The 16,412-nt window shown below is 38.2% G+C and overlaps 1 protein-coding gene across 11 annotated transcripts in view; it reads left to right on the top strand.

Moving 5' to 3' along the window:
• GAB1 (GRB2 associated binding protein 1) overlaps nucleotides 1-16,412 on the top strand; it is a 101,705-nt gene that overhangs the window by 37,620 nt on the left and 47,673 nt on the right. Inside the window, exon 1 of one of the 11 annotated variants that reach the window (XM_061441761.1) lies at nucleotides 9,367-9,583. The exons of the other annotated variants lie outside the window; for them this stretch is intronic. The gene's annotated coding sequence lies outside the window, so the exon portion shown is untranslated. Of the gene's footprint in view, nucleotides 1-9,366; nucleotides 9,584-16,412 lie in introns of those variants that run through there. 11 annotated transcript variants of the gene reach the window in all.

Raw genomic sequence — 16,412 nt, 5'->3', positions numbered from 1 at the left:
GTTTAGTTTAATATTTAGATTTTTCTCATTAGCCTCAGCTGTCAAATAGAATTAATTTTATTGTTACTTTGAGGTTGGATGCTTCTTGCTTTGGTAAATGGACAACATTAATTACTATAACATTTTCATGTTGGTGACAGTAAAACAGTCAGTGTGCTGTGCTTTGTCAGCTCCGTTTGATAGCTGGGGAAGCTTGGGTTTCAGAAAAGGCAGCTACTGATGTTCTATGAAACATTATGATTTTTCCAATGTGGAATTTATTAACTGTAAATATGTAAATTGTTATACATAAACTTCATGTTCCCCATTAGGGAGCTCTTGTACTTTGGTATGATTGAGCAGAGAATATATGTAAAACAAAAATGGAACATGGCTCAAAGCCTGTTTAAGTAGAAGTGACGTTAATTTTGAGATTGGAGCTAGCAATGTTGTCTGTGCTGTTGTGGCAGTACTTTGTTCACAGTTTCTTTTTATCCTGTGAGGTAGAAACTCTTCGTGGGTTTGGTTTCTGTGCATGGCAGTCCTCTAGTTGCAGGAGTGATAGCAGAGTAAGTCGATTAGCATGATTGATACTGCATGTCAAGGGACTGGCATAATGGGCTACCATTGAGACTGCATTGTGAAACCACACACGGATGAGGTAATCTCATTAGATGATTAAAACCTTCATTGAGTGTACCAGATTGCAGAGCTTTCTGTTGTATTGCTGTTGGGAATTGATGCTAAATAAGTGTAGTGCTCTCCTGAAATGGAGATCTTGCTGGGTTTTTTGCCTGGATAAGTGTCGCAGCAGCTGGAGGCTGGTGAAGGATGTTCCATCTTTCTGTGTTTTAAAGTAAGATTTTTAAAGTAAAATTTTATTTTAAAGTTGGTGACAGGCTTCTGGTAGTTTAGTTTTTACCATGCTTTGTTGTTCTGTGTGAAAATCTGTAGTATTACTGTTAAGGATATGTTTCTGCTTTGTGTAACTTATGGTCCCTGTTGCAAAGGGACATTGTGCATTTCTCAGTTTTGTGTAACTTATGGTCCCTGTAGCAAAGGGACATTGTGCATTTCTCAGCTCTGTTTTTATAAAGTAACTATGTTTTTTCTGGAGGTTGGCTTTGGCTTGACCTGGGGTGAGGTGTCGTCTAAGTGGCAGACCTCATCCTCTTGTCTGTCCTCTTCGCAGCTAGCGTGGCAGGCAACACATGCTCAAGCTAGAACTGGTTGTATACAGAACTCTTATCTGACTTGGTCACTTGTTCTAATGAGCTCACTGAAAAACACTTCCTAAAGAAAGTTAGGATACTTGACTAGTCCCCTACTGGAACCTTGTTTTTGCTAGCAGGTAAAATGAAAAGCAAATGTTACTAATTCTGGGTCTGTTACAGTATTTTTAATAAAAGGGTTAGTAGAACACAGTTTTGGAATGTCAAGGCTACTATTCTGAGACTGGCAGTAACTACTGTTGCTGCATAGACAGATTTTTCTATATTAAAGAATAGCCCAGTTCATCTTTTTTTTTGGGGGGGGGGAGTGGTGGGGGGTGGTGTTGTGTTGGAGGGGGTGGAATGGGGCAATTGATAGAAACATTTCTAACTTCCGTTGTGTGTTGTGAGCAGTTGGTCTATTTCTGTTGCTTAGGGAAGGCACTATAGGACAATAATAACACCTGTGTGTATCCAGTGGTACAAGCCCAGATACACTGTTGTTTTGGCAAGAAGCCCCAGCAATGTAGTGTCTTCTGAACTCTGTCAAATGTGGTTTATTTATTCAGCAGTTCTGCAAGGAAGTGATCTTTGTGTAAGAGCTGTTCAGGATCTGGTGTCGAAAACCTTCCAACCAAACAAAAAATAACAAAAAAAAACCCCACAAAAAACACCAAAAAACCCAAACCCCAAACAACAGAAAAATGAACCCAGAAACCAAAGCCCACAACAACAACCTGTTCCAGCATGTGAAGAACTGGGGAAATATTCACACTGCAAGAAGAATGCTCTTTCATGTGTCTTTGACAAAAAAAAGCAACTAGACGAAGTTGCACAAGTTACTGAAGGGTTATGCACAGCAATATTCTGTAAAATGTGATCAGCAGAGCAAGCACAAACCAAGTTTTCACATGTAATTTTTCTAGTTTAGTAAAAATGGCATAACTTGGTGATAGAAGACATCATCTCATGACATTGATTCTAAAATTCAAGGCTACGCTGGATATCAGTGATACGCAAATAAGAGGCAGGCCAATGATTTATATAACAAAGTAAAGTTGAGTCTCATCAAAAACTAAACGCTTAAGGAAATAAATGAACTGGCAAGGATTACAAATTTGTTTATTGCCTTTTTTCCCCTGTTTAAACTGTTAACAGAGCATTACTTTTGTGTAGCTGAGTATATCTTCCTGTGTAGTAGACTGAAGTAAATTATTTGACTATTATGCTTTCCATTCCAACTTTAACTTGCTCACAAGTGTGCTGGTTGAGCTGAAGTATCTCAAGTTCTCCTATTAGGAGACCTTGGTGGAGTCCTGACTTTCAAGATGCCTGAGGGTACTCAGGTAATGGCACTTCTTTGCAGTTACTTTTTATTTTATGGGCTAAGCAAATCCTTGGTACACAGCTATATTTTTGCTGTTGAAGGACCTGTTCCTCCAAAGGGAATTTAAAATAAACTGGAGTGTTTCCTGAAACAAGGCAAGTGTTTCGATAATGAAAATAGACACCTCCTTTGTTGGTATGACTGCAACCCATCTTAGTCTTTCCAGAGTGTCTGCCATGAACAGAGGAGAGCAAATCATAAATGGGAAATTTATGGCCCTTTTCAAAGGCCCTTTTCAAAGAGAATGAGTTACTGGCTTTACTTCTTCACATGGTTTTCTTCTCTCTGCATGCTGAGTATACTTAAAAAAATGAACTTGCAGGGTTGATACCCCAGCCCTGTTGGCTGTTGGAACAGATATATTACTTCAGCTTCACTAAGATGGAGGGTAAGCTGGGGAGATAAATTTTATGATTGTATGTTACTCTGCATTTCTTATTTGAAAGTTGTACCTCTTTTTCTGCTTACATAGGCTGGTTGTAATAGCTGAAAAATCCATAATACCTGAAAACCCCATGATGTCTGTTGGTTCATATATACTTGCTTTCAACTCCGTATCTGTAAATTGAGTGCCCCAGTAAAAGACTTTAAATAACCTGTCTCAAAACATTTCTGCTTTGATTGAATTGAGAAAAAATATATCATTTCTTTTAATGTAATTTTTTAGAGACATGTTGGGTGAAGTGAAAAGTTAGGGTCAAGTGCTTAAGCAGAAGAGAGAGGGGTAAGACTGAGCCCTTCTCATTAGTGGCAAAGTGGGACATCTGGACTATCCAGATCTTTGTTCATAAAGAAAACAAATAGTTTTCTCTACTGAGTAAAATTTTGCTGATGAGTGATTTGTGCTTTGAGCACTAATTTTTTTTTCACTCTAAGAAATCTATATCCAGTGCTTTGTTGATTTTGCCTTGAGTGAAGCACGCTGATTGATACTGCTTGATGTATCTGTCCCTGTATGAAATCTTCAGGAGGTATTTTGCTGAGTATAAACCAACTCTTGAGCCTTTTTTGAAGAAACCTTCTACACTTCTTAAAATAGCATGTTCACAAAATATTTTGCTCAGCTGTTGTTCTGCGCTGTTTTCTTCCTTCCCACCCCCTGCTTCCCTCTCCTTAACAGCCTAGTGGGTGAACCTGAGCAGTAGCTCTTTGCTGTTTCTTTTGTAATCTGTTGTTTGAGCTGGCTGGCCTGCCTCCAAAAGTGCATGAGCGTGTTTATACATCTAGCCTAACAATAGTATCATAACACCAATTTGTTTAACCTGGGCTGGAAATAACAATCTAAATATTGTGAATCAAAGAGAAAGCAGTAATTTGTATATGCTTCTCTACCCTGCCAGCTCATGTCTGATAAAATCACTGAAACTTCTTTTACGTTCTGTGGGAATTCTATTAATTCTGTTGGTATGATGTGATACCTCTTTTAAATGCTCAGAGAAGTTCAGCTATAGCTTTTCCTCCAAACAGCATCACATACTGTCATCACCTTGCTCAGGCAGAAGGTGTTTAGTTTGTATTTGTAGTTCAAGCACACATTACTGCAGAAAATCATCTATCCCTGCCTCTGTGGGGAGGGCATTCATAATATAGTGAGTGAATAAACTGTTTGCTTATGCTGTTTATGCTTATTTCTTAATCACAAAGTGATTAAGAAATTGATCAATTGGTGTATTTTGGTTTAGGTGCCAAGACTTTGGTGTAAGTACTCTTTATTGTTACTTTGATTCAGTGACTTTTTTCACCAAAATAACTTTCCACTGGGTTGAAACAATTTGGATGGTGTCCATCAGTAGCTGATGTGAGTGGTCCTGGCAGTATTTAGACTCCTAGCATGCCATGGGGCTTCATACTTCAAAGTTTGTAGCTTCTGAAAGAACAACAACAGAAAAAAGCAGTGCATGTTTCTGAACCAGAATGAAGTGATACTAAGCTTTAAACACTCTGGCTTTATCATCCCATCCTCAAAATCTTCTGATCTTCACTGTGAAGTGATATGATTTTTCTTTAGTAAAATCTGAGTTGACTTTCCCAGTCTGCTGAAATCTGTCTTTTCCTCTGAAGGAAAATTATAATGGAGAGTAAGAATGGACATTACCACTGCTCTGACACATCAGCCTGTTATCAAAAGTGAGAATTATTTGTTTCTATATTGCTCAGTCTCTGGCCTCCCTGCCTATCAAGAGCAGTAATAAGTGCTCTCAAATCATGTAGTAGCTTCAGTGAAGTGGCACCTGCCTGATAGGCAGCTGACTGCAGCAGTACAAATAACATGACGTTAGTAGGTGTCTTGTGTTCGCAGTCAGTGATAGTGAAGATGTAATAATTCTAAATCAGTGATTATGAAAATTATCATTTCACGTTGTTATTGGTCTCACCAGTTCTTCTGTCATGATTCACATAGTGAATAAGCAGCTTCAGCTCTGCAGCTTTCTAGAAGGAAGAGGAGTGCAGCAGAGGCAAACTCAGCATGTTCAAATATGAAGGTCATCTGAATATTGCTTAGGGTAGCCATTTAATTTAGTTTTTTCCCCCTCTATATTTTTGTGAGCCTTTCAGGTCTGAAAGGAGGGTGGATGAGTTGAATTAGGGGAGCCATCCACTTGTAGACTTCAATATGTGCTTTACATTTATCTAGCTTTGAGGATAAACAACAGCTTAGGAAACCCATCTGAGACCTGATGTTGGAGGTACAAGTGCGCTCCCCTGCCGAATCTCACCTACTTGAAACAGAACGCTGGCCTCTCTTCCATCAGCACTGCTGGCAGTGCTGGTGAGCAGGAGGGAGGTGTGCTCAGAGGATCAGGTGAATGGCACCTGGCCTAGCTGGCAGCATCTCTCTCACTTTGCTATCCCCCACAGACAAGGGGATCCTTGTCACACCACCTAGTGCAGGTGCACCAGAATTCCCTAGGAGAGGAAAGATTTTGATGCCACTGTAAGTGATGGGGAAAATGAGGCAATTCCTTTTTCTGCTTGAAGCTTGGTATGTTATTATAGTGGCATATTTTTTTGTTTGTTTTTTTGTTTTTTTTACATCTGTATTTAAAATCAAGTAAGTTGTGTATCTTACTGGGTTCATGTAAATGGTGCTGTGAGATACATATGTGAAGAGCTGGAAAATGCTGTACAAGATAGTAAATCTTGTTTCTGATTTCAGGGCTCTTGCACTTGCCCCAAAGCTCTTTCCATTGTAAGGACTGAAAAATGGTAATCTTTAGAAATAGCATGCGCTTCTTCAGTGTTATTATGATAGAGATACTTGAACAATAATCAGCATTGTAGAAAATCTTGTGGTCACTATTACTTCAAAATAACTCCAGAATGAAAAGGGTTAAGTTATGAGTTCAGATGAAATAGCTGCTGAGTAGGTTGTTTTGTCCATTTGAGGTTACCAGCTATTAAGAATGTTTTCAAACTGGTACATGTGTACCTTATAGTTCTGTTAGATGACAAACAATGTAGAAAAACATGTTTCCCTTTTCTACAGTCATTGTTCCTGAAGTGCTGGCAGTAGTAAGAGCTCCTAGCCAGTAAACAAAGTAGATGCTGTTTAGATGTATAGAGAGCCAATAAATAAAGTAACAAGGTGTACAGTTTTAGAGTTCCTTTGCTGCATGTGAGTTAAAAATTAAACATTCACAGTAAGTGAAACTAGTTAGGAAACTCTCACAAAAATGTGTAAAAGCAGTTGGATAATGCAGTGCTTGCTTTTCATGTCAAAAAGCAAAGCTTAAAAATGTGAGGTACTTTTCAAGCCAGATAAGGTAAATGTACTTGAATATGCTCAAAACTACAAAATGAATCATAAAAATCTGATTGGGTTTAAGTTCTCATAGCTGTGTTGGTGGTTTAATAATATATTAATTTTTTTATTTAATCTTTTTTTCATGTTTTTCTCTATTCCATGCTGTGATCTGGTACAAATGAAGACATGAACAATCTCACTGTACAGAGCAAACAGCAGGCTGATTGTTCACTTTTTATCTAGTGCACAGAGGAGGAGGGGAGTAGTTTGTGATGAGATCAGAAGTTCTAGGCCATTTTTGTTTTCCATGATTCTGTTAGTTATTCATCAGAAGGATGATGTTATTAAAAACAACAACAAAAAAAAACCTCCAGAAGGATAAATGCTCATATGAAGAAATCCTTCTTAGCACTAAAGGGTGGAGATGAATGGTAATATTTGAAACATCTCAAGTTTCTGGGCATTTCTTAGATTAAAAAGGTGATTTTTTTAAAAGGTCTTTTGCCTCATATTGTTCTTTATCCAAAGAAATGCCTGGCATGAGATCTGCATTTTCGGTGCATTTAATGTTGAAATGATGCCATTTAAATTATTTATCCATAGATGATAACAAAGATGTTTGTATTTATCATCTACCCAGAGGCAAAAATAGGACTTCACTTACCATGCTTAGATGAAGCCCTAGATGTGGGATGCTTTTAACTGAGCTAAATGTGAAACACTGGCCATTTGATAAACTAAATGCTCTTTGTCTGTTAGGTGGTGAAATGTAGGGAGCTCTTCAGCTGGGAGCTGCAGCACAGCTGTGATAGCCAGTCTTGGAAATTCAGTCTGAGAAACAAGTTCTTTCTTTCATGATACCTTTACATAAAGGTATTATTCTTTTTATGTTTATTTACCTTTTGTCATATGATACAGCAGAGGTGTATTAGTCAAAATGACAAGAGCTGTAAAGTAGGTTTTCTCTCAGCAATTGTTGAAGGGAATGCTTCATTTTTAGTGAAAACAGCATACAGCTTTCTCTCTTCACTTACTTTTCGCTTACTTAAACTAAACATACAAACTTAATTCAAGGTGAATCTGGGAAGAAGATGATAGTATCTGCCACTTTCTAGTTCTTTTGTTCCTCCTCCCCACCCCCTTTTTTTTTTAAAATTTTCTCCCTCAAATATGCTAACTCCTTAATTTTTATTTTTTTTCCAATGCTTTTTTTTAAACGAAGGCTTCATGGACCCTGGGGGTTGGCCATTAATTTTAGGCCATTGTGTGAGTGCTAACTACTTAAAAATAGTTGTGGAGCCAACCTTGCTTCCTCTCAGGGTTTATCAGTTGGAAGCATCTTCTTTTTATCCTATGTGCAAGAAAAGACCTCTCTGGATTGATGATTTGATCTGTATAATGGAAAATCTAGGCAGGATATCCTTTCTCTGTTATTCCTTGGTGTGATGGCATCGGGTTGTGTCTTAAAATGGGGGAAGGGAAAAGGAGGATCCTATTAGCAGACAAAGTGGTTTCAGGGGACTCCTAAACTGCAGGTTTGCAGAGACCCTTGTACTTAGTCTCCTTGTTGAACCATTTGTACTTCAAGCTACTGTTACAGTGTGTCAGTGACGGCTTCTGCTGCTGTGCACAAAAGCTTGCTCATATGCAATATGGATGTCCATATATTTGGAAGTTGTTGTGGATACCATGCTGATATATATTATGAGGGGCTTTTCTGTGGTTATTTTGAGCACTTGCAGACCTTAATGAAATACTTCATTGACAAGGTAGATCTGGTTTTATCCTGCAGAAATGCGGTGCCTTAGCTTCCCTTGCCAAGAAAATAATATTTCTACTGTAATTCCATGATGAAAATGCCTCTAAAAAGAAACCCAAGCAGCACCTAATGTGCAGTGGATGGATAGTGAATGCGTAATAAATGTGTGCTTGGGCTAGCAAACATACTCAAAATTTTGCTTGGCATTTACAAGGCAAAGGACATTGCCAGCTTTTGTGATTGTGAAAGGACTTTTGATTTAGTCATCTTGTGTTAGAGATATTTAGTCTGTGTAAAAATGACGCTGACTCGTTATCCCCTCCATTCCCTTCTCCAGATGACACAGTATAGCTCTTAGACAAGAGGCGAGTCCCTCTGAGTTAGTTCATTCTGCTCTTATCGCCATGACCCGTATGTATTGTGGTGTAACCGCAAAGGAGGAACCTGAGGGCTCTGAGGAGAAATGACAGAAGCAGGATGTGATTGTGGGTTTTCAAACTAATAACCAGCTGGTACTTGGGGTGCAAGACAAAAAAAAAAAGGCACTTATAAAAAGAAACGCTCTTAATTGCCTATCTGGACTTTGGAATCTGTAACCGTCACTTGTTCAGGCCAAGATGTTAGTATAATTTAAAGCACATGAATTTTTAACTGGTAATGAAGCTATCTTTGAGTTCATTGCTTTGGGCTTTCATGTGAGGAGAAGATAAAAAGTCCTTCCTTCTACAGCACGAAGTGTACATCAGCTACTTATAATCAGCAGATTTTCTTTTGTATTAGCAAGTTGTTCTGTGGCTTTCCATCACCATGTGTTTTTTTTTTTTTTTTATTAACAGCTTTAACTTCAGTGTTGAAACGGACTGATGGTTATATTTCTTACCAGAATGTCATATTATTCTGTGGGACATAGGGTTAGGGTTACTTGTTACTGATCTAAAAGCTCAGATAAATGAAGATACTTGGAAAAAAAAAACCAAACCCACCAAAAAAAACCCAAAACCACAATGCTGCAAGAAACTTCTATTGCTGTTGTTTACACTGTCAGAAAATTTAGTTGTATATAATTACCTAGTAATAACATATCTGTATAAATATGTATACAGTAGCCTAATAAATGCAGAATCTGAACATATGCCAGAATTTGTACCTATGTGCTCTTAATTGTAAGTTTCAGTTTTTAGCCTGCTTCTCAGGCTGGGATCTCTGACAAATATAAGCCTGTGTAGATAACATGTGTTTCAAGCAACTGTTAAAAAACCAAAGCAGGGGAAGTTTTTCAAATCTTAAGCCCACCCCTCGTGTATTAAATCATTTGAAATCTTACAATTGCTGTTATTTTCAGTCCATTGTGTCTGCTTCCTGTTGGTCAAAGGTTATGAGGATAGGGTGGTGTAGAGTGAGGTGGGAAGCCAGCAGGAAAAAGAAAGCTTTGCTTATTTTGGGGTAGACACAACTACAGAAATGGCCAGGACATTGCTTAAATTTTTTGAAGACTTGAAGAGGTAAACTAGAAAAAAAACCTGTTCTTGTTTACTTTTCTTTGTAACTTATGCCTATGGAGAATGAATTGGAGTAAGTAAACAGGGGCTTCCTTAAAGAATGTTATCTTTTTACTTGAAACTGTTTAGGTTTTGGGGTGGTTTTTTTTAATTCAAAAAGAGGTGTAGCTTTTGTTTTGACAGGTTGACTGGGTAAACTGTATTTCTGAAGCACGAGTGTAAACCTCTGTTTGTTATCTTTTGTCACTAACTCAAGAAAAAAGAAAAAAAAATAAATATACCATGAAGTAAGTAGAAGCCCTGCAATGTCTTGCTTCAGTTTGTTACAGGCATACATGGGCATGCATAGGTGTGTTTATGCAAACTTCTAAAATGCTTAGTTTATCTTAACATTTTTATGGTTATTGAGGAACCACCTGTGCTTTCTTGGCTGTTAAGACCCCGCTGTGACTACTTCACTTTTGTCACCAGGGAGGCTTGCAGGGAGTTGCTGTGAGCAGACCAGGGCTTGGTCCTGGCACTCAGGTTCCTCTGTGTTTGTGGTGAGCAGTTGCGGCAACGCTGTGTGAAGGATTTGGTTTCAGAACAAATCCCGATTCAGAGATTGTGTTGGGGCGGGGAGGAAAAAAAAGATAAATTAATTGTTGCGGTGGTTAAACTCTACAAAGCTGTTGACCCTAATAACATATGGCATGAGGGTACTGTTACAGTCTAGGAAACAGTAGAAAACTTTATGTGAGTTGATGAGAGCAAGAGGAGTCTTTTGTAAGCTAATCCAAGTAATTATACCAAAGCATCTTAATTTTCCAGTGTGCTGGTATGTAGGTAAATATGCTATTGGTATGTGATGGGGCAGGTTTTTGATTTCTTAACTATTTTGCTACTACTCAGTGAATTACTTGAATCTAAAAGTATATTTTCACTGTTGGAAAAAGCATTTTTGTTATAATGGAGTCAGTTTAAGTAGCATAATATAAGCAATTTATGTATTGTAATGTCTTGCAAAGAATTCTGATTTTGTGCTTGTTTGGTTTGAAATCAATTTTTCGCTGTAGTTCTTCAGGTCAGTTTTGTTCAGAAAAAACTTTTTTTTTTTTAGCAGCTCTTCCAGCCATATCTAGTCACTTGGCTCATGCACATTGCTGATCTGTATATTTGTAATGGAAAAGCTAGTAATTTTAGTTCTAAAATATAAACACTAAGCATGCCCTTCCTAATTCATCCCCTTTCTTACAATAAGGAATTCCTTGCAATGGCTTACAGTATTTTAAAAGTACTGTGTTGATTCTCCCTGTAATACCTTGTCAGAACAATAGATTTCCTTTAGCTTTACTGTGTCTGAGTAAAGAGGCTTGAATAGGTGTCACTCTTTTCATTGCTGTAACAGTGGCTGGCTCATTTACAAGAAAGGCTCCTGCTTTGGTCTGCAGGTCCTCAATTTGCAAATATGTCAGCTAGTGTACAGCCTTTCTCTCATGAGGAATGGATAACGATGGAGTGTCAACATGTCCTAAATTTAATTTGTAGAGATTATTTAAAACATTGTCTGGAATTTCCTTTGGAGACTTTTCCCTGTGTGTTTGATGGATGTGTAGGAGCTTCTTTCATTATGCCTACAACTAGTAGGTTAAACCAGGCTGGTTAGTTGGGAGGCAATTTGTAGAAATTAAGGGGTATCTTTGCGCTGTTCTCCTTAATTCACTACTAAATACCCCTTTATTCATCATTCCCTATTGAAGTTGGAGACACTACTGCTTCTGTAGCTCAAATCCCCTTTCTTTTATGGGGAGTACAAAACACAGTATTTAAGCCTATGAGTATTTTGTTGAAGAGGTGATGTGCAGAATGCCTAGCCACTGTCATATGTAGAAGTATCTATTTTGCATGCAGCATGAGCATGCTTGAGTAATCCAAGCATGGAGCACTGAAGTGTGTGTTGTATGTCTGTTGAAACTGCAGTGTCCTTTAAAAGATCCACAATAGTCAGGATTGCATGTTTTTGCTTTTCCTTGTTTGTAAGCGTTTTGCAGGTGATAGATAACTACATGGGCAAGTAAGAAGGTGGGGGGAAGGAAAATTGCAAATCCGTATGAAATACTATAAAAAGCACTGGGCTTGTTATCTGGAAGAATGGGGATTTTTTTCACACTTTGGTACAAGCACCGCTTCAAAATGACTGTCCTCCTAGGAAATGAGAAATGAGTAGACAGAAATGTATGGTAGAATGTTTCATCCCTGACCAATAGTGGGAAAGCTGTTGGTATCCATGGAGTGTAGGCTTGACCTCTCAGCTTTGGGTTTATTGTGTCTTTTAAATCCTAAAGTTTTTATTTTTCTGTGCATTGCTCTAATGCAGCTTGTCAAAACGTACACCATGAGCTCACAATAGTGGAACTTGAGTCAAACAGCACAGCTGGTGTTTTCTCTAGTTGTCTTGTTAAGGGGGTTTTGTCAGCACTGTAGCAATCCTTGTGATAACTAATGTTAAAAAACACATTTTAACACATTAAAATAAAAAGGGCATAACCTACCATGAATGTTTTGCTGTCTTAAACTAAGACTTGTGGGGGAGGAGTGACTTCTAATTAAGAGCTGATGAACAGACTGAAGCAACTTTAAAACAAAACAACATACCGAACTTCATCTGATGAAGACACAAAAACATTACCTTTTGAATAAATCCATCTGATGCAAGGCCAAATTGCAATTTGGTTTGGGTGATTGTAAGTACTATCAAAGAGGTTGATCTTTAGGAGGAATCTGACAGAAGGAGGTGTCATGCCCTTGCTTATTGATTTGGGGAGCCTTCAGAAGTTGAAGAAGGATGAGAGGAGTGGGAGAGAAGTTAAAATAAACCAAATCTTGCGTCGGTGATAAAGCAAAGCAATAGGAGGTGACTTGCAAGAGGGAGGCAGTCAAGTAAGCGCATTGGCTTCGCTAACAAGAAAAAGCGTAAGAGTAGGAAAAGAGGCTCAAAACTGCAGTAAAGCAAGTCAATAAATTGAGAACTTTAAAATGGAAGGCAATGTGATCAGGATGAGAGAAGGGAAATTGTCCTGGCAGTATTATTTAAATAGGATGCATATGGGAGAGACTAGAGAGGGAGATGATCAGAACACATTTGTGATCAGGGAGGAAAAGACCATATTCTGGAAATATTCTGAGAAACAGGGCAGCAAACCAAAGACCACGTAGACGTGTGGATAAGGGACGTACAACAGATACACTTCTCCTTATGCTGTGACAAGTGTTATATTTTCTTTGCTGTCAAAGCAGTGAGAGGGGATGGCAAAGCTAATATCTGGGAACATGTTGCTAGCAAAACTGTTAGGGAGTTATGTTTTAGCCACATAGGGTGGGTGGTGTGAAGTAGAGCAACTAGAAGTGAAAAGGTAAGTTTGCAAATGACCAGAAATGGCATAATATCTATAGGCAGAATTAGATGGGATAATAAAGGGATGATCTGGTATAGGATCCTAACTTGGAGACAGTGAAACGAAGGCTCAGGGTCCTGGCTCTCCTGCAGATCTGTTTTATTGCTCTGTGTAACTCTCTAAATTCTGGTTCTGTTTTGACAAAAAAAAAAAATAATAATTCTCTGCTGTGCACAGTATGACAGAGAAAAATTTGTGTTTGCCATTAGAAAAATCTCTAACATACTGCAGAAAAAGTATTTATGAAAGTGACTGATGCTACCAGACAGAATAAGCATCAGTTCAATGTGAATTAGGTGATGCAGACCTGGCAGCACAGTTACACTGGGAATAGGCATAAGGCTTTAAAAAAACCCCAAAGAAACAAAAAAAAACAAGGCAGAAAATAAAGCCCTATGGAAAATGGAAATAGTTATAGATTCACAAAATAAAGCAGCAGTTAGTGCTACACTGTCTGAATTGTATTTTGCACCTTTTTTGACACTTTAATTGGTGGCGTAACACTGGGAGACTAATTCACATGCTGAAATATTGGTTATGAAACAGTGCTCACAATAAATCTGTGTGGAAGTATAGTTCTGCTGTATTTTCAGTATTTTCTTTTGTTTATTTGACAAGCTAAAGTTAGAATCAACAGCACAAGACTAGAAAATGGTGACAATAGTTTGAAAACAGGAAATTTTGGCCTTGTGTGTATTCGGAACAGATGATCAGAATGATGGCCAGGAGAGTGGAAATTTCCACTGAGACTGTTTTTTCCTTATTTTGCTCACTGAGAAAAGATGGTGCTTCCTGGAAAACAAGTCTTAAGTATTTAAAGAAAGTCATAATGTATTCAGTGTTTTCCTCGTATCACATTTGTTTGTTTTGCAGTAATCTGTTTACACTTCATAGTATTTATGCTACTAAAAGTAGAATGTTTAGACTATTGTCAAATCTTGTAACAGCAGAAATTGCATTTCCAGTTAAGACACTAAACATGCTTTTTTTGGTGCTCAATTTAGTTGTTCTGTCTTATGATCAGAAAAGAAATAAAAGAAGGAAAAAAAGACATAGTTTTTAGGGAAGAGGAGGGTGGCAGATGCCAGTAAGTGCTATGACAATAGCTTTCAGAAGTAAGTAGTAATTATGTATTTTTCAGTTCAGGTGCTCATGATATGGCCACTGGGGAAGTGGGATGTGAGAGAGTTTTAAAAAGATTTCCAGAAAATGCTTTCTGAAAAACAACCCTTAATTTATTTCCATGTAGAAATACCCAAGTGTTAATTTCTCAGGTGAAACTTTGAAATCTCACAATGTTGGAGTTAGTTCTGCAAACCAGAAGAGTAGCAAGTAGGAAAAGTAAAGTTCTGTACTTGAAGCACTGTTACCTAATGTGACCTCTTTTGGCTTCTTCCTGGCAGTCCTCCCAAGTATGTGCCTTGTGGGATGAAGCTCATCAGTGACAGTTATCGCTGGTCCATGCCTACCACAGACAGGATTTAAAAAGAAGCATAGTGTGAAGGAACATTTATTTTTATTTTGTTTCAGCTTCTAATGGGATGTTGAGCACAGGTCAAATGTATGAGTCAGCGAAGCTGTGCCAGAGCTGTGTTTGACTCCTGTGATGAACAAAACACCAGGACACTAGAAATCAGGAGGCAAAAAGAAGAAATGCCCATCTTCTGGTTGTGATCCTTTCTCCTGTTTTTCAGAGACATCTAGCAATTCCACTATTGTTTAACCTTTGCACTGGAAAGCAAGTGAAGGCAGAGGGATAGAATGAAATAGATGGGAGTAAAAAGCATTAAGAAATTAAGTCTTGATCCCAGCAGACATGTGGAAAGACCTCAACAGTAGATTCAGGACTTAAATGTCCAGGAGAGCATCCTGAAGTGACCTTGGACTCCCTTGCTTATTTTCCCTTGCTTCTCTCTGGTTCATGCTGTGCATGTCTTCCACTTACTTTATACATTCTTTTGGAGCAAGGAAATGTTTTGTTGTGTGTTTGTAAAACATCAGGTGTTCTTTTTGATCCTTCCCTGTGCCCCTGGGTGAGTCACTTCTTTCTTCCAAGTCTTATTTGACTTCTCTGGGGAAGGAGGATGCCAAATACTGTCCTTTCAAAGTAGTCTGTGGAGTACAGAGATGAAAGCTTAAGCACAAATGTCTGTACACTTAAGAGATCAGAAGGCCCGAGATACATAGTTTTCTTCCGGATCGTTCATTGGAGGTATTACCAGAGAGGGATGTAAGTGATACCCTCTTTGCCTTAGCTCAAGAATTTTGGAGGTTTTTGTCTGAATGCTACCCAAGAGAAGAAGGTTGTAAATGTGATAAAGAGGGAAACAAGCTTTAAGTGACATGAGGACTGTGGCTAATAGTAAACCAAAGAAGGATGGTTGACTAGTTTATCAGTAAGTAGAGTTACTTGACCACATGGGAGCAAATGCTGGAAAAAAAAGGGGGATGGGGGGAAGACCAGGAAAAAGCTGTCTTTGATTTAACATTTCTAAGCTTTTATTTAAACATTTAATGTAATTTTTTGGCCTCTTGAGCAACAGCTTGAGGGGATCCAAATGAAAGGTTAAATCTTTCTTAAAATATAAACTATTTTCCTGCCCCTTCCTCCTTCCTTTCTTTCTCCATTTACACATGCATCCCCTATTTCCTACATCTTTGAGCTACAGCCACCAGCTGAATGAGGTACATCTTGTATATATATGACAAGGGAAAAAAAATCCATAAACGTAAAGATTAAGGGAGGTATAGCAACAACTTCAACCTCCTTGTAAGGAGGTTATGTTGTAAATCCTGTGTACTGCATACAGGTTTAGTGACCGTATGGGGTTTTTTGTTTGTTTGGGTTTTTTTTGATTAAAAAAAAACCTTCGCTGCTAACCCCTTCACTGCTAAATGATGCTTTCTGCCAATTTCTTAGCTGATTTGCTCACTTTTAAATCAGCAGATTGCATATATGTGAGTGGAAAAACTAAACTCGAATTTCTTGGGTTTACTTCGTAAGCTACTCAAAATTCTGTGTGAAAAAAAAGAAAATTCCACTATTCCTTTGATCATTTGATGCTCTGTGGGTGAGCAGCTTGTCACATTTTAGCCTACCTAAAAAACAAGCAAACAAGCTTGTTTCTGTAGTTATGATGGTCTCATGATACAAACAGGACAATGTTTGGCAAGAATGGTGATGTCCTATGTTAGGCCAGCTGATATGCTTTGTAGCTCAAAGTAGAAAACAAGCTGAGAAGCACACAAGGCCTTTATAGTCTGAAACAAAAGCAGCAAACCTCCTTAAACCTTGTTTTGTAAGAATTCACAAGGCCTGCACAGGCATTTGGTGTACTTGATTCCCATGACATTTGCTATACTACAGTACTACAGTTTTACAAGGAAAATTTTTACTT

The sequence above is a fragment of the Pezoporus flaviventris genome, unplaced genomic scaffold (assembly GCF_033815535.1).
Source record: "Pezoporus flaviventris isolate CSIRO_AGI_PZ_B2104156 unplaced genomic scaffold, CSIRO_AGI_Pfla_v1 ptg000002l, whole genome shotgun sequence".
Classification (NCBI taxonomy): domain Eukaryota; kingdom Metazoa; phylum Chordata; class Aves; order Psittaciformes; family Psittacidae; genus Pezoporus; species Pezoporus flaviventris.
The sequence above is the reverse complement of the archived record's forward strand: the minus strand, read 5'-3'. Positions and strand labels throughout refer to the sequence as shown.